The 18,547-nt window shown below is 39.3% G+C and overlaps 1 long non-coding RNA gene across 1 annotated transcript; it reads right to left on the bottom strand.

Moving 5' to 3' along the window:
* Positions 1–3,694: 3,694 nt before the first annotated feature.
* On the bottom strand, positions 3,695–5,510 carry LOC130731877 (uncharacterized). Its single transcript, XR_009016869.1, has 2 exons — positions 5,228–5,510; positions 3,695–3,936 (listed from the first exon to the last, which is right to left on the bottom strand). It is a non-coding gene; the product is annotated as an uncharacterized LOC130731877 (long non-coding RNA).
* Positions 5,511–18,547: the final 13,037 nt, after the last annotated feature.

The following is an 18,547-nucleotide window of genomic DNA, read 5'->3' as shown; positions in this document are numbered from 1 at the left end:
TGGCTAAAATCACATGCAACCCACAAGTGGGCTAGGGTTTTGTTTTCCACAAGCCCGACCCAAGTCCAACCTTAACCCACCAGTCTAATTACCTAATCAGACCTGAAACTTACTAAAACCTAAGCCCTCAAAGGTAAATTCATAATTAAATTCGGACTTAGAAGAAAAACAATGTAATAATCCCGCTGGCACTGTACAGCCGGAACTACGTTCACTAAAACGAGGATATCTGGAGCTACAGATATCGGATCGACACGAAACCACTTGGAGAATTTGCTAGACTTGAAGGTCTACAACTCTCATTAAGGAAGTTTTCCCAAATGAAGTCGTTAAGACCCTCTAAAAATTCACACAAGTTGACAGTTCTAATCTGCCAGTTATCAAACATTAGCTAAAACTTCAATTTTATTCAAACTTCCATAAAATTGTTCCAAATTGAACTTAGGGCCTTACAATACCACCCCCCTTAAAATAGTTTCGCCCTCGAAACTTAAGGGTTTACAAATAAATCGGGGTGTGACTCCCGCATCTTATCTTCTAACTCCCAGGTCGCGTCGCCAGTCTCTTGGTTCCACACGACCTTCACTAAAGGTACCTCCTTGTTTCTTAAGCGCTTTACACTTCGATCGACGATCTTGATGGGTGGCATCACCATCGTTAGATCATCCTTCAGCTGTATATCGTCTGGCGTAATCACATGCGATTCATCTGCCATGTACTTCCGCAACTGCGACACATGAAGAACGTCATGGATGTTGGATAGAGACGGTGGTAGGGCGATCCTGTACGCCACCGGTCCAACTCGCTCCGTGATCTGGTACGGCCCAATAAACTTCGGAGTAAGCTTCTTGGACTTGATTGCCCTTCCGACACCTGTCATCGGGGTAACCCGCAAGAAGACATGGTCCCCGGCCTGAAATTCCAACTCCTTTCGTCGGTTGTCGGCGTAACTCTTTTGGCGACTCTGCGCGGTTCTCATCTTTTCCTGAATTCTCCTGACTTCCTCGGTGGTCTGTTGCACCAATTCCGGGCCAATCACCAAATTTTCCCCATCTTGATGCCAGCATAAGGGCGTACGACACCTCCGACCGTACAAAGCTTCGTAAGGTGCCATGCCGATGCTCGCATGGAAACTATTGTTGTAAGTGAATTCGATCAATGGCAGCATCTCATCCCAACTGCCCTTGTGATCCAACACACAGGCCCGTAGCAAATCTTCCAGCGACTGGATTGTCCTCTCTGTCTGCCCATCGGTTTGCGGATGATAGGCAGAGCTCAATCTCAACGTAGTTCTGAGGGCCTGCTGCAAGGCTCCCCAAAAGTGAGAGGTAAACCTCGGATCTCTGTCTGACACGATGCTGGTCGGTACACCATGTAGACGCACAACCTCAGCCACATAAATCTCCGCCAATTTCTCCACCTTGTACTTCAGGTTGATCGGGATAAAATGAGCGGTCTTTGTCAAACGATCAACAACAACCCAAATTGCATCGAACTTCCTCCGAGTTAAAGGTAACGCCGTCGCGAAGTCCATAGAAATACTGTCCCACTTCCACTCTGGGACATCTAGTGGTTGCAGCTTCCCTGCGGGCTTCTGATGCTCTACCTTCGCTGTCTGACATGTCAAGCAAGTAGAAACATACTCTGCAACCTGCTTCTTCATCCCAGGCCACCAGAAGTGAAGTTTCAAGTCCTGATACATCTTGTTCATTCCGGGATGGATACTCAGTCTACTCTTGTGTCCTTCATCCAGGATCAATCTTCTCATCTCTACATCGTCAGGCACACATATCCGTCCCTTGCATCGCAGAATATTGTCATTCCCAATAGAGAACTCTGGTGCCTTTCCCTGAGTCACACGGTCTCGCCACTCAGCTATCCCTTCATCAGTCTCTTGTCTAGACTTGATCTCTTCCAAAAGTCCACTTGACACCGTCACCATTCCGAAACTCAGTCTTCCTGGTGCGAGCTTAACGTTCAAGCTCAGATCTCGGAAAGCCTCCAACAGTTCTAACTCCTTGACCATCATTGAGGACACATGTATAGCCTTCCGGCTGAGAGCGTCGGCTACGACATTGCTTTTCCCCGGATGGTACTGTAGAGTGAACTCATAGTCCTGAAGAAATTCCATCCACCTCCGCTGCCTCATGTTCAGATCCTTCTGATCAAACAAATACTTCAGACTCTTGTGATCACTGTAGATCGTGAACGTACTGCCATACAGGTAATGTCTCCAAATCTTGAGAGCGTATACTATAGTAGCCAACTCCAAATCATGCGTAGGATAATTCTTCTCATGAATCTTCAGCTGTCGCGAGGCATAAGCAATCACTTTCTTCTCCTGCATCATTACACAACCCAACCCATTGTGTGAAGCGTCACAATAAACGTCATATGGTTCTCCTTCCTTGGGTAAAGCTAGTATCGGTGCAGTAGTCAGTCGCTTCTTCATTTCCTGGAAACTCTCTTCACATTTCTCCGTCCATGCAAAAGGTTGGTTCTTCTTTGTCAACTGAGTCAACGGTGAAGTCAACTTTGTATAATCCTTCACGAAGCGTCTATAGTAGCCAGCAAGTCCAACAAAACTTCTGATGTCGCTTGCTGTCTTAGGTTGTTCCCATGACATGATCGATTCAATCTTGCTGGGGTCAACAGCCACACCCTGACTTGATATGACATGACCTAGGAACTTCACCTCTTCCATCCAGAATTCACACTTCGAGCCATTAGCATATAGCTCCTTCTACCGCAATACTCCTAGCACTTGACGCAAATGCTCTTCGTGTTCTTCTTTACTCTTCGAGTAAATCAAAATATCGTCAATGAACACCACCACGAACTTGTCCAGGAATGGCCTGAACACTCTGTTCATGTAGTCCATAAATACTGCGGGTGCATTTGTAACTCCAAATGGCATCACGAGATACTCATAATGCCCATAACGAGTTCTGAATGCGGTTTTCTGTATGTCAGCCTCCTTGACACGGATTTGGTGATATCCTGACTTCAGATCTATCTTCGAGAAAACAACAGCTCCCCGAAGTTGATCCATCAAATCATCTATCCGAGGCATCGGATAACGGTTCTTCACTGTCACCTTATTCAGCTGCCGGTAATCCACACACAATCTGGACTTCCCATCCTTCTTCTTTACCAATAGCACAGGTGCACACAAACGCACACAGGCGTACACCTTGGGGCGCAAAAGGGATTCCAAAGCCCACTCTTCCTTCGATTGACATTCCATCAATCGATCTCAGAGTTCAAACATCATAATATAATCAAACACTTAGTCTCAAGTATCACGGCAATGATACTAACTACAGACAATCTCACAGCCAAACAAACATCTTAGCAAACAAGTCTACCCAATCTCACCGTGAAGCTTTGAAAACATCTTTATCAAAAACAAAAACATCAACGAGTTCGGAAACTCGTAAGCCCAAAACCCTTAGTGCTCTGGTTTCTCAACCGGAGCTCTGATACCACAATGTAACGCCCCGATTTCTCGAGTGTTACTCAGTAACTAATTAACCCATTTTCGTAAAGAGTTTTCGTCAATTCACTTATTAATCTTCAATTAATGACAAACCTCTCATTTTACGAAAACTCTTGAAACATAACCTTTCCAAAAACACGCGGAAGTAACCAACATCGTAAAACTTTTTAAATAACCAACTGTAAAGAGTACGAATCAAAGGCCTGAATGAAAATAAAGATTACATCAAAACTTGTTCATTCGAATTTAAGCAATAAAATTGTTCGATACCAACACTTCGGAAACTCTCAACCCCAACAGAAAACAAAAGACTCTCAACCAAAACCCTATTCCTTAGCCTCTTCCTCTTCCTCTGAAGTGTAGTCGTCCTCCGGTATTGGCACGTCACGTAGCATCAACTCCCAAGAATGAGTCATCGCCATTATCTTCACGACCATCTACCCCCCCCAAACAAACACATAGCAAACAAGCAGGGTCAGGTCCAACAAAAGAATGATAATGACAAAATCAACAACAACATATATAATATAAGTACATTATATGTCTTTTATGGGAAAAAGTCAGTTACTAACGGAATCTCACTTCACACAACCCACCAAAACTTCCATGGCCATAATCACGATCATCCGCAGATGAACAAATCTCGGAGGGGACTCACCGTACAACCCTCAATCATGTGGGGGGACTCACCGTCCGCCAGACTCACCGTCCGTCCACAGAATCACAAGGCGACCGCAGTCAGCCAATCACGTGGGGACTCACCGTACAACCCACAAAACACCCTCGCGTGCAAGGTACCATCGTTCTCATGGTCCATAGTCCTCACCAGACCTATGTCCAATTATTCACATTTACTTGCAAGCGAGTTTATTACACTTTTCTCTTTGTTAAGTCTCTAAAATCAATCCTAGAGTCTTATCATACTCTTTATACAACAACCTTCACAACACAACATTCACGGGTTACAAGGGAATTACGGCTAGGTGAGCGACCCTTGAACCATTAACTCAGAAAATAAATATAATCCACGTAAAGGAACGCAAGAACATTCACTCATGCATAATATATCATCGCAACTTCAACATATTGACAGCAGAAACAACTTTCACAAAAATAGAGCCACAGAATGCATCTTTCAACCAAAAATCACGTATGATACCTTTCTAGAAAGCTATTTTAAATATCTACAAGTCTCTAGTGACTCACTTGTTCATTTGAGTCCCAGAATTAGGTGATATTAGTCCTTAAAGTTTCTGTCCGACACAGGGAAAAACAGCAAGTATGACAGTTACCCAAAACGACCTACAACACACAATACTAGACCAAAATTTATGATCTTTATATGCCTGGAAAGCTCTTTCGAAGATCTACAATTTGTATTTTAATCATTTCTTTATTTGACGACCAGAAACAAGTGAAAATAGGACCTGAAGTTTACTGTCCAGCACAGAAATCTGACAGAGAATGCATTTGCCATCAATTTCGTTTAAGCCATTCTATTCTAAGGGTTCTAAGTCATCTACCAGCATCAAATATAGTAACATGTTCACAGTGTAACCCAATATGACCTGGAAAAGTCCAGCACACATCGCATATTCAAAACCTCAAGCACATCAATCAAGTTCATACATAAAATCATGTCAAAGCATGGCAAGAATCATAATTTTTCCAAGAAAACTCATGATATAACCCCTATTCTACCCAAAAGATCCTAAGACCAGCCCTTACCTTGTTTGGTGATGGAAAAACAGAAGTTTGGAGATGGAAAGAAGGTTCAAAAGCTGCTGTCCTCGTTCTCTATTTCCTCTCCCTCGCGAATCCCTCTCTACTCGCGCTCTCTCCCTTGCTCGCGTGCGTGACCAGCGACAATGGTGGTGGCTTGGGCGGCGGCTCCCTTCTCTTCTCTCACACGTTCTCTCTTTTCTCTCTTCTGCTCTCTCTTTGTTTTTCACGTGAAGGTGCTGTAGTGTATCTCTGTTTTCTGATTGTGGAAGAATAGGGTTTCCCCCCTTGGCTAAAATCACATGCAACCCACAAGTGGGCTAGGGTTTTGTTTTCCACAAGCCCGACCCAAGTCCAACCTTAACCCACCAGTCTAATTACCTAATCAGACCTGAAACTTACTAAAACCTAAGCCCTCAAAGGTAAATTCATAATTAAATTCGGACTTAGAAGAAAAACAATGTAATAATCCCGCTGGCACTGTACAGCCGGAACTACGTTCACTAAAACGAGGATATCTGGAGCTACAGATATCGGATCGACACGAAACCACTTGGAGAATTTTCTAGACTTGAAGGTCTACAACTCTCATGAAGGAAGTTTTCCCAAATGAAGTCGTTAAGACCCTTTAAAAATTCACACAAGTTGACAGTTCTAATCTGCCAGTTATCAAACATTAGCTAAAACTTCAATTTTATTCAAACTTCCATAAAATTGTTCCAAATTGAACTTAGGGCCTTACACAAGGACTCATGGCTATTGTCAAAGACAAAGAAGCAGAGTCAAAAGGTGCAACTAACACTGAATCTGCATCAGAGGAAGAGCCAGACTCTGACGATGAAAATGAGGTATTCGCTTCTTTCTCAACCTCTGAACTGAAACATGCTTTGTCTGATATTATGGATAAGTATAACTCCTTATTGACTAAGCATAAAAAATTGAAAAAGGATTTCTCTGCTGCTTCTAAGACTTCTTCTGAACATGAGAAAATTATTTCCGATTTGAAAAATGATAATCATGCTTTAGTGTATTCTAACTCTGTGCTCAAAAAATCAATTTGTTAAGTTAGAAGAAGTTATTGCTTATGATGCCTCTGATAATAAGAATGAATCTATATATGAAAAATCTTTTCAAAGATTCTTGGCTAAAAGCGTAGACAGAAGCTTAATGGCTTCAATGATCTATGGTGTAAGCAGAAATGGAATATATGGCATTGATTATTCTAAACCTTCTGAAGTTCCTGTATATTATCCTGTTGAAAGACCCAAAGTTTTCAGAACTTCTGGGCTAACTAACAAGAAAGGACCCAGAAAGTGGGTACCTGGGGATAAGATTATATATGTTGCAGATATCTTCAGTAGGTCCATCGAAACTCCAACCATGGAACCTGGACAGTGGATGCAGGCAACACATGACGGGAGAAAGGCATATGTCCCAAGATCCAAAACTTGAACCTGAAGGTGAAGTTGATCTTGGAGGCATCAGTAGAGTAAGATTTGGTCAAGTCAAAGCTAGCTGAAAAATCTTGCAGAGATGAGCGTGACTGTTTCAGATAGAAACAAAGACTCATAACTTGTCAAACCAGAAGCAACAACATCAGAAGATGCTTAGCTCAGAATCAGAAGAAGAGTAGGTTCATCGCTTCTCATTATGAAGTATCTGAAGATGAAACTTGGTCCAGAATGGAGATGTAACCAGAACCACACTTCTGCTCTCATCAGAAGATACACTAATCAGAAGCCAAGTATCCCTTGGTATTCCTTCTGAGGGGGAGTATTTCATTTTATGCTCTTACTATTTTTTTTTTCCACCTTCATTCTTTTTGCTTATGACAAAAAGGGGGAGAACTAATAGTATCTTGACAACTCCCTTATGTGATCAATTTCTATGCTCTGACGAGGTTTATATTAAGTATTAGATTCAGGGGGAGCTAAGCTCAGAATCAAGCTCGAGTCTTGGATTCAAAAGGAGCAAGATAAACTATACACATCAGGATAAGTTTTAACTCTGATACCTTATACTCTGAGTGTATTCAGTTTATTTGTTTAGAGTTGTTCATCAAAATATATGGTTTGTCATCATCAAAAAGGGGGAGATTGTAAGATCAAGATTTGGTCATGTGGTACAACTCTATGTTTTGATGATAACAAGTATTTATTTGTGGATGAACAATTATGATACTCTAATGTTTGTCTTGAGTGTTTTGACAAACATGTTCTGATTCTGTCACCAGAAGATCTGAGGATCAGAGGATCTGAGGATCTGAAGATCAGAGGATCTGAAGATCAGAAGATCAGAGGATCAGAGGATCTGAAGATCAGAGGATCTGAAGATCAGAAGATCAGAGGATCTGAAGATCAGAAGATCAGAAGATCTGAAGGACCAGAGGCTCTGAAGGTCCAGAAGCTCTAAAGGTACAGAAGCAGAAGTTACGAAGGTCAGAGGATCCAAGCTTCCCTCTGACTCTGATCTCCAAGCTTCACAAGTTCCAACATGAAGCGTCGTCAGATCAGAAGTCAATGGTTAAAGGCAAATGTCTCTATCAAGAAGTACAAGAGCAGTGTACTATTCTGAAAAGCCTACCTACCAAGGTTCAGCCACAGCAGGTTCTGGAAGTTCCAGAAATGCCCTCCAACGGTCATATTCTCTCAACAGAAATATCCTTTGCACCTTGGACTATTTAAGGCTGAAGAAAAGAAGAAAGAAATGAGAGAGAGAGAAACCAAGAGCTGCAATACAAGAAAAGATTCAAGCCTCTACTTTCTTCATCTGTTCTTATTTAGTTTACACTCAGCTTATTGAGAAGCAAACCTTTGTAAACACCAACCTCAAACAGTTGTTTGATTTTCCTTAAGGGACCGGGTAGGTCAGTATCCTTAAGAAGACTAGGATCTGTGTATCTTAGTGGTGATTCCTTTAGGAGATCAAGGTTGATCGGATCCTAGAGAAGACTAAGAGAGTAAATCTTAGTGTGAGCTAAGTCAGTGTAATTGTTAGTCACTTGTAGGTTTCAAGTGCAGTTGTAACACTTTACCTGATTAGTGGATTGCCTTCATTCTAAGAAGGAAGAAATCACCTTAACGGGTGGACTGGATTAGCTTGAGGGATTTATCAAGTGAACCAGGATAAAATACTTGTGTGCTTCTCTCTTCTCTCTATCTCTTTATCCGCTGCACCATCTATCTTAGATAAACCGAAAAGATTTACTTTAAATCTCAAGGGGAAAGTTTTTATATTCAAAACTCTATTCAACCCCCCCCCCCTTCTAGTCGTTTTTCACACCTTCAGAAACATGTGACAAGGAAATTTTTCCACTCTTAGTTCTTCTCTCTTTCTCCAGTTGTGGTGTGTGGGTGAGGGCATCTGTTCTTAATCTTGTTCTAATTTTTTCTGGATTTTGGGGTGTATGATTTTGTGGGTTGGTTGTTGTATTTGGGGGTTTGAAGATGGGGCTTTGGTTGGGGGCGACGGTGAGGGTGTTTTGCGATGGGATTTTCATCGGCGAGGGTGGGTTTCTGGGTTTTTGGGATTTTGGTGGTTGGGTGGTGGGTTCGATGGGATTTTGATCGGTGAGGGTGGGTTATGAAGGTGGTGATGGAAACCGGTGGAGGGGAAGGAGGTTGAGGGGAGGGTTGGTGATCGGTGGTAATCAAGCTTCAAGCTTCAACCTGCCATGTAAAGCTTTTCACTTATGGCAGATCTGGTGGTAGTGGTGAGAGAGAGGAAACAGTGGTGTTGGAGGTGGAAAGGTGTACGACTCTGTGTTGCTGATGGGTTGAGGCTGCCATGGAGGTTTTCAGGCAGAGGATGGGTTGGGGTTAGGTTGCTGATGGGGTTTGAAGATGATGATGTTGGATGATGAACATGAATTTGAGGATGAAGATGAACCCGGATGTCTAGATGTGATTAACATAAATCCTTAATTAACTAATTCACTAACAAAAATATTTTTTGAATTATTTTTTTTTTGAAAAAACATTAGAAACCTGCCACAATGGGTCAAAAGGTGCTTGTGTAACCTTACACAAGTTTTTACTTGTGTATGTTAAAGACCTCCTTATGGTTGGAGCAAAATTGCTTGAGAGTTGTTTAAACACATGTGGCAGTACGGACCCACATGAATAGTGCTAAAAATTAGCATTGGAGATGCTCCTAGGGACTTACCCCTGGAGTAAATGGAGTCCCCCTCTACATAAAGAGCTAATTAAGCCCATTGTATTTTGGATGAGTTTTACGAGAACCTAAGTGGGATATTCGCATGCATATTATAAACAAGTTGAAGCACTAGCCGAAGTCAGTGGCTTCAGTTAAGCCTAGAAACTTGTCAAATACAAAAATCTGGAATTAAAATTTTGTTTGTTTCTGGCTCTCTGCGTTTTGTTCGCAGGAATCACCAATGAAATCAATACGTACCTTAACTTTTTTGAAATATTCTTAATTGAAGGGTTTCCATTCCATACTTCTGTTTGTATGGTTCCTATACTAGCTTTGTTTTATTCCCTCAATGCAAGGAGGCCAAGATAAAAGATGCTCCTGCTAAGTCCTAACACATGCACATCCTTTTAACTATTAGTCTCATAGGATATATTGGACTTGACAAGTCTTTTGGTTTGTTTTTGTTTGTTGATTTATATAGTTGACTCAAACACTTAAATCTACTTTATTTCTCACCTATTTCTCTCTAATCAACTTCTTTATTCTCTACTCTCTCTACTCTATTTCCCTCTTCCCTACCAAACGGAGCCTTATTGTTTCTTTCAGTTGAAGCATCTTTTATGCTTTTATTATTGAAGTTAATTTTTTTTAACTATGTTTTAGAATAGGGAAATGTTATTCGGACTCCCACATCTATTCGTACCCCACTTTAAAGTTCAAAAATACTAAAATGTCCTTAATAAAAAAATATAAAAAATTCTCACCCCATCCTCACATTATCTCTCCTCTCTCCTTACATCTTTCTTCTTTCCTCCCTCACTACCACCACCACCACCACCACCACCACTATCACCACTACCACCACCACCACCACCACAACCTCCATCTTCTCCTCTCTCATATTTCCTCCATCATTTTCATCATCATCGTTACCATCGTTTTTAATTTTTTTTTCTGCAACTAAATGCACTTTAGAGGTGCGTGACTCACACACTTTTAAAGTGCGAAGCTAACGCACTTTTAACGTGCATTTAGTTGCAAATTTCAATAAAACTGATATCAGATGATTTTTAAAAATTGAGACAACCACAGTAAATCAACATAGAATATTTGGAGATTTATGGTGGAATAAAAAAAAATTGAAATTCAAAATAAAATACCAGATGAAGGAATTTGAGTAAAATCCACACAGCTTGGGACCGCAGGTGCTAATGGACCAATTACTTTATATTTTTCTTCAACTTTGTAGTTGGTCGACTTCGCATTCGAGACAAAAGATTGTCAATATTTCCGAACTGCTCCTGATTGTGAAGCGACTCCTAGAAGGTGTAGGAATTTGAAAATTCTTACTGCATATTTTAACTCAGAGATGATATTACCTTAACAAAGAAGTGACAGTCCCATACTCATTCAAGAAATTTAACAGGAAAAAAAGAAAGAAATATGTGCGTTCTGCTTGCACTTTGAAAGTGCGTTACCTACACACTTTCAAAGTGCGATTGTAACACACTTTCAAAGTGCGAGTGAAATTTTTTTAAAAAATCTTTTCTGATTTTACGAATTAAACAGAGTACGAATAGATGTGGGGGGTCCGATTAACAACTCCCCTTAGAATATTATTATAGATTGTGAGATTGAAGATTAAAATCTTCTCCAAATCATGGCTCTTATTTTTATCAATAAAATTTTAATATGTTAATAAAAGATTAAATCATGTAACTTGATCAGTAACTCAATCATCTTTAAAGTGTGTTATCTTCGCGCTTTAAAGTGCAAGTGCGATACCATTCACACTTTAAGTGTGTGACCTATGCGCTTTAAAGTGAGAAAGTAACGCACTTTAAAGTGCGTGTTGTCAGTGAAATAAATCAGATCCTATTGTTTGATATAGATGGCAAAGACAAAGAATCTGAATCGCAATTGTCAAACCCGTGATGATCAATCAGTCGTGGTTGGGCCCCCTCACGCTGACATCCCACAACGTCGGAACGTAAAAGACGAGTAGAAAGTCGTGCACCTTGTCCGGTGATTTATGAGCATGAAACTGAAGAGGTTCCATATGTTGTGCAAGAGCCTGAGGAGGAAGAAGAAGAAGATGATGATGATGATGATGATTGTTGTTCCTTTTTTCAAGATTGTCTGCATTTTAGCTAAGGTATACTTGTCTGTGACAAGATGTGAGACGAGATGTTGTAACATCGTGTCGGTGACATTTGTCCCTACGGAGCTGCTGTGTGTTGAGTATTTATTTTAGAAGCTTTGGACTGTTTTACGTTATCAACAAGTTAGGGTTTTTGAAGAAGCTTATGTGTGCTATCTGGAATATATTATAGTTTAATCAAATATGCTGAAGAAGATTTGATTTGATTTGATTTTAATTGTAGAAGATTATATCTTTTTGTGTTCAAATCTTATTTGATAAGATTTGTTACTGGTTTAAGAGATTTGTTCCAGATCTGTTTTGTGGACTCTATTTTCGTGCAAGCCCATTGAAGATCAAGACCTGAAGAACGACTATTTAAGGAGTCTTAACCCTAGTTGCTAAGGGTGCGTTGGGCATCGTTCGGTGGTGTTTTTAGGGTTTGTGGTTGTGAGTCCTTATTGTGTTATTTGTACACCACTCTACTGCCTCTATTGATCATCATATGACATAGAGTTGGTTTGTTTTAGTTAAGTTGTAATCTCTTCAAACCTGTGTTGCTTATAAATTCAATCACTGCGGTAGTGATTGTGAGAGAAAGTGAGAGAGGGTTCTTATACTTAGGGGGAGACCAAAGTAATAAGCCACTGGTATGAATAGGTAGAAATGATGTCAACACGAGCTGTTCAATTAAGACCCTTTTGTACTTGATTCTCTATAATAGTGGATTATCTTTCTCGGGCTGAAGCCCTCCAGATGTAGGTGATGTTGCACCGATTTGGGTTATCAATTCTCTATTTTCTTCTTTATTATTTTCCTGTTTTAACATTTGTCCTGTGCGGGAACCAGAATTTCAATGATGATGATGATGATGATGATGAGAGCAAAGAGGAGGATGGAGATGAGGATGAGGATGAGGATGAGGATTGAGATGGGGATGAGGATGAACTTTACTACTAAGGGGGCCTTTTGACTTGTCTCTGCTGACAACTTATAAAACCCATGTTTCATATCAGATATGGAAGCATTACACTGACCTAGAACATGAGCATTTTCGGGGAGACCAGTGTACCACAATGATTATATTGGGGAAATGGTTTGCAATGCCGGTCTTGAGCCTCAAATGACCTGCAATCTGCCCAGCATTGAGAAAGTCATGTTGATGGCATCCTAAGACGTCGTCCTTTCATATTCCTTTTGGCGAGATGACTATTACCCTCGATGACGTCTCATTATTGTCGCATATGCCTATCACAAGGAATTTCTTTACGCTTGCTAGTCTCACTTGGGAGGGTGCTACTGTTGCGTTGGTTGAGGAGCTTTAAGTGACATAGGAAGAGGCTTATGATGAAATTTTACTAAACAATGGACCCTATGCTGACTACTCATGGCTTGAAGGTGTTGTAGAGAAAAAGACACGTGTGAGTAGGGAAGCAGCTGCTAGAGAATTCTTAATGAGGTTTGTGGGAATAACCCTCTTGTGTGGAAAGAGAAACAACAAGGTGAAGTTTTCTTATTTGCAGCTGTTTCAAGATCTATCTAAAGTTGGCAATTATGATTGGGGAGAAGCTGCATTAGCATTTCTTTATGATCATTTGAAGGATGCTAGCAGGGACAACATCAACAGCTGTGGAGGGTACATGAATTTGTTACAGGTTTGACACAATTTGATTTTTCTGAAATGTGCATTTTTTACTTAAGTAATACAACTTTATTTTGTTTGAATACAAGCATGGATTTTTGAGCACTTTCCTCCCTCCGTGTTTGATAGGAAGTTGAACCCCGCCGAAAATTGAGAACTTGTCGAAGGATATGCGATGGAAAACACAACATGGGAATACTCAACTCCACCCAAAGAGGTGTGCTTTGGACGACCTTTCTGTTGGCTCCGTGATATGGACGTCATTCACCAGGCACATGGTAACTAGACTGTTTGATGCTACTAGCCTATACAATGGGTTCATCCGACACTCCAACATGGTTCACCATCACCAGCAGGATCTAGTTTTGAAACAATTTAGGTGTGGGCAACATGTTCCTAATTTGCCACCTGTGGATATACCCACTCGTGAGGTTGTTGATGGGATGTTTCAGGATTTTTCTAGCCATACAATTTAGGGGCACCTTATGTATTCCAGGCTCAGACATCTGATTAGTACATGGTGTGGTACAAGGGAGTCTCCCATCCCATAGTGGTTCCTCCGAACGCCAGGGGTAATGTTGCAACGAATGTTAGGGCGAGTCTTATTTTTTTATGCTTTTAATACGTTAGTTAAACCCTTTTAATTGGATCTTCTATTGAATTGTTCTACATTTTATCAGGGTGTTCTTGAGGAGCCGAGGTTATGGAGTTTGATATTAGTGGACCCCGAGGCCTCAGGATATGTTGAGGGATCTAAGATATGAGAGTTTGACCAGAACATGCACACAATCATAGAGAGGGTTTGTATGGTGCACAAGCTCTTGGTGGCAATGGCGGTGGCGGAGGTGGAGGCAGAGGCAGAGACAGAGGTAAGAAGAGCAAAAAGAGGAGGGAGGAGTCGAGCTCCAGGGGTTGAGATGATATCTAATTATCTATGATTCATGTATTGTGCGTTAGGATTTGAGTGTGAAAAACTGTAATTTTGTTTACAGTGTTTGTGACAATTATTGTAACGCATAATTGTGTTTATAGTGTTGTATGGTTATGTTTAGTTTGTGTTGTGTGTGATTATTGCAATTTTGGATGGATTGTTGCATGGATCCTGTCATACTGTCTGTCAAGCAGCAAACATGTATACACACTCTGAAGTGCGACCTACACACTTTAAAGTGTGTTGCTAATATGATACAATACAACAGTAAACAATGCATGATATAAACATAACAACTGAGAATTCACTTATTAAACATAATAGCAGTAGTACAGTTATCCATTTATTAAATATAACAACATTAGTACATTTACAATAAACCCTAAATTCTAAACTTATTACAATGACCTCTAGACCCTTAGACCCCAGTCCTCCTCTTCTTTAGGTCCAAGTCTTCCTCTTCTTCAGGTCTCAGTCTTCCTCTTCTTCCGGTCTCCTGACTGTCGATCTGAGACCTGCTGGCTCATGGGTTGGTCCATTCACTCATATTTATGGGACCAAATTTATACCAGATACCATCATATTTAACTCCTTAGCTTTGTGTACTTCAAATAAGGAAGGATTGTCACCCCTAAATCGTCTATCATATTTTGAATGATAAAAATTTTCAGAGAGTTTAAATGAAATACTCAAACTTTCAATGTGATGTTCTTTTTATGGAAATATCCTTCGTGAATCACATTCCCATCGTATGATGACAAAGTACGAGACTACAATCAAAGCTCAATCTAGTCAACGTACAAGAAAAGCCAAAGCAACCTGGCAGACTATCAGAATGAAGAAAAGTCAAATTTGCGGAATCGTCTGACCAAGCGAAGAAAGAGAACGTTAAAAGCTTCAAGACATACTACCCAAGCAAAGGGAAGTATATTCAGCTAAATCGTCTGATCAAGATCAGAGAAGAGGATCAAGAAGACGAGAAGATCTAAAGCATCAGAACAAACTGTGGAAGAAAAGTCAAAGCCAATGGATCGTCTAAGAAGACTGCAGCTATTAAAGATCATTCATCATCATCTGTCTCAAGTACCGAACGAAACATTCAATTTGAATCTCTGACATTCAAGAAGAGATAGCAAGTCCAATGAATCATGTGATATCTCTCAAAGCACTTTGTTCAAGGAAGCAAGTACAACGTTGTCAAAATCAAGTTTCCTCTTTCTCGCTCATAAGGACTGGAACAATGCACAAAATGCTACCAACCGTTGACAAAGATACACGTTGTAGAAACAAGTCTCCATCAAAGAAGTACAAGGCATGAAATGCACATGACAAGAAGACTGTTTGATCCAACGACTAGTACTCAAGATGCTCTACACGCTCCAATGGCTCTCAACATATCCAAGAAGACCTTGAATTATAAAAGGAGGACTTGAAGATGTTCAGACTCAAGAAAATAAGCTAGAACTTTTCATCTGAATCATTTTCTTCAATAAGTTCAAGAGTCAAATCCTTATCGTTTGAGAGAAAAACCAAAGAGTCAAATCCTCTATCCAAATATCTCTTTAGATTTAGAACACAAAGTAAACTCAAGAGTCAAATCTTATTCAAACACTTTGTAGTTCATTGTGCTGTAAAAGTCTACAATCGCTCTTGTGAGAAGAGAATCTTGTAGAGCCAACCGATCTTGCAAAAGATCATAGGAGAAGTCCTGTAGAATACTTGTTGTGAGAAAAGTCATGTCTAATACTTGTTAGGAGAAGTCCTGTGGAATACTTGTTGGGAGAAGTCATGTCTAATACTTGTTGAGAGTAGTCCTGTCTAATTGTTGTAGGAGAAGTCCTTGATGCTTGTTAAGGAAAATCTTGGCGTTGCGAAGGACTGGACGTAGCTCCCTCGTTTTCGGGTGAACCAGCATATATCGATGTGTACTTACTTTCTTTTACTTATCTATTTTCATATCCGCTGCATGAAAATTTTTTGAAAACTCTTTATAAACTTAGAATCGTTTGAAAAATCAAGTTTTCAAGGAACACAATTCAAACCCCCATTTCTTGTGTTACTTTTTACGATATCACTAAATTAGCTTCTTTGAGACTCTGAATATGAATATCCAATTTCCGAGTCCTCAAATGAGCTAAGGTTGGGGATGAAATCTAGAGAACACCAACCATTGTTACCAACCCTTGGAAGAAGAATGCAGAAGAAGGAGAAGAAGGAACAAGGGAGAAGAAGACAGGGGGAACATCTAAGGACAAGGAAGAATGCAGAAAGAGAGAATGAATGGATGAAGAATTGTGTGAGAAAAAGAGAAAAAATGCTATTTATAAAATCTGAATTACCATAGGAATTAATCGTAAACATAGTGTATAACATGTGCCTTAATTAGAAATTGAGAATTTGAATTTTGAAGTTTCAGAATGTGCATCAATTACAGTTAAAGTGGTCGGTGCAACTACGCACTTAAAAGTGTGTAGCCTACGTAGTTAAAATGTGCGTTGGCTAAGCTACGCACTTTTAAGTGTGATCGATTAAAAATTAAGGGTATTTTCAGGTTTCAAGATTTTATGGGAGATATAATTAAGAGATTAATTTCTATGCACCGACGGTGTAAATAAGTTTTACACCATCATTCAATCACATCCCTCCATTTTGTTAGCTCACAATTAATTTTGAATTTAATAATATCTAAAATAGAAAAATGGAAGGTTGTGATTGAATGATGGTGTAAAACTTTTTACACCGTCGGTGCATAGAAATTAATCTCTATAATTAAATGTCAAATGTGAAAATAGCAACTACGTAATAAGAGCATCGTTATATATTTTCCGATGTACCAAAAAAAAAGTTATACTAAATTGGCTTCAATTGAATATGAATATTTTTTGGTTACAAATTGAATATGAATATAAATTTAACAATTAATTTCTCATGCTGAGAAACTATTAATATATACAATCTAACCGCATCCTGCCGTGTTTGGAGTAATGAAATTAAAACACTTCCTTCTCTATAGAGACACTACTATAGATTATTGAACCCTCTATTCCTTCTTAATTAAGTTTTCTCTCCCTTTACTATGTGGTAGGATTTTTTGCATGGATATAGTTGTAGAATTATCTGCTGCATGACATCATGAGTTACGATCCTATAGAGGTCGTTGATCTTGTCGTTTGACTGAACTCATGACACCGATCTATCTTGCACTAAAAATATCCTGATATGATACATATGCCTGAATCAGTAAAGTAAAATAACTAAAATTAAAGAAACTAGCTGTCTTCCTAGCTAGAACTCGAGCATGGTTGTGAACGACCAAGAACTCAGTGGTGCTGTGGACATGTGCACGACGTAGCACAACCGGAACATATCTGTAAAAGAAACTCTAAAACTCAAATAAGCTATGATTAAGGGAGAATCTCAAAGTCTTTTTCTGTGTGTAATAATTGCTCTTGTCATTTTAACCCGAGTGTAGTGAAGATTAAATATCTCCCTAAATGTGCGACTCCTAAGGATTGAACTCTTTATGTTCAAAATATTATTTTTATCACTGCGAACGACACCATTGGATGTTAAAGTCTAAGAAGAGGAATGATAGAGTAATATTGAATTGTCAGAGTTACTTACAGTGTAACACCAAACTTTTATACTTGTAGTAAGATCAACTGTATATGTAGTTAGTCGTTTGTAAACGAGACAAAAACTTTGGTTGAGTTAGATTTAACCTTAGTTGAGTTAGTTTGATCATAGTTCTGACAACTTAATTAGGTGGTAATTAGCATGTTGGTTAGAAAAATTAAAATCTTGTTTTGATTAGTAACTTGATGTTTCGTACGTGGTCGCTCTGACCGGTCAACTTAAATAACATTATTTGTATTTGTATAGCGGTTTGGGCTACCCGTAATGACATTGAACTAATCAGAGGGCATTGGACTGTTGTTTCTGTCGACCAAACGAGAAACTATTTAACTTGAATAACTATATTTGTTTGATAGTTAAATTAGTTAATATTCTGAAGAATATCCAACTTGAATCCCCAATGCCCCCGAAGGATAACTCAACTAATAAGAGCTAAGAGTCATATGATTGGGGGGTGAGGTCCAGGAATCAACCCCTAGAGGGTGCAATTTATCTTTTTCGATGTATAAAAAAAAACTTGAAGCGCAATTATTTCAAATTAACAAAACCAAATCCAAGTGGAGGAATATATTTTTCTCTAATTGTGCATTTCGAGAACAAAATTGTTTTTTTATATTTGTCAACTTGGAATTCCAAAGAAGTATTAATTGATATTTTTGTATATAATGTCTCTATGTAAAAAAGAAATAATAAGAGATATAAATACACTTTAAAGAGTAAAATAAAATAAATTATAATTTTATTAATTATGTTTCTTAATATATGTTTGAAGAAAAATATTAAATTGTAACAAAAAAACAATGTAACCAAAAGAAAAATAGT

Source organism: Lotus japonicus, chromosome 1 (assembly GCF_012489685.1).
Source record: "Lotus japonicus ecotype B-129 chromosome 1, LjGifu_v1.2".
Taxonomy (NCBI): domain Eukaryota; kingdom Viridiplantae; phylum Streptophyta; class Magnoliopsida; order Fabales; family Fabaceae; genus Lotus; species Lotus japonicus.
The sequence above is the reverse complement of the archived record's forward strand: the minus strand, read 5'-3'. Positions and strand labels throughout refer to the sequence as shown.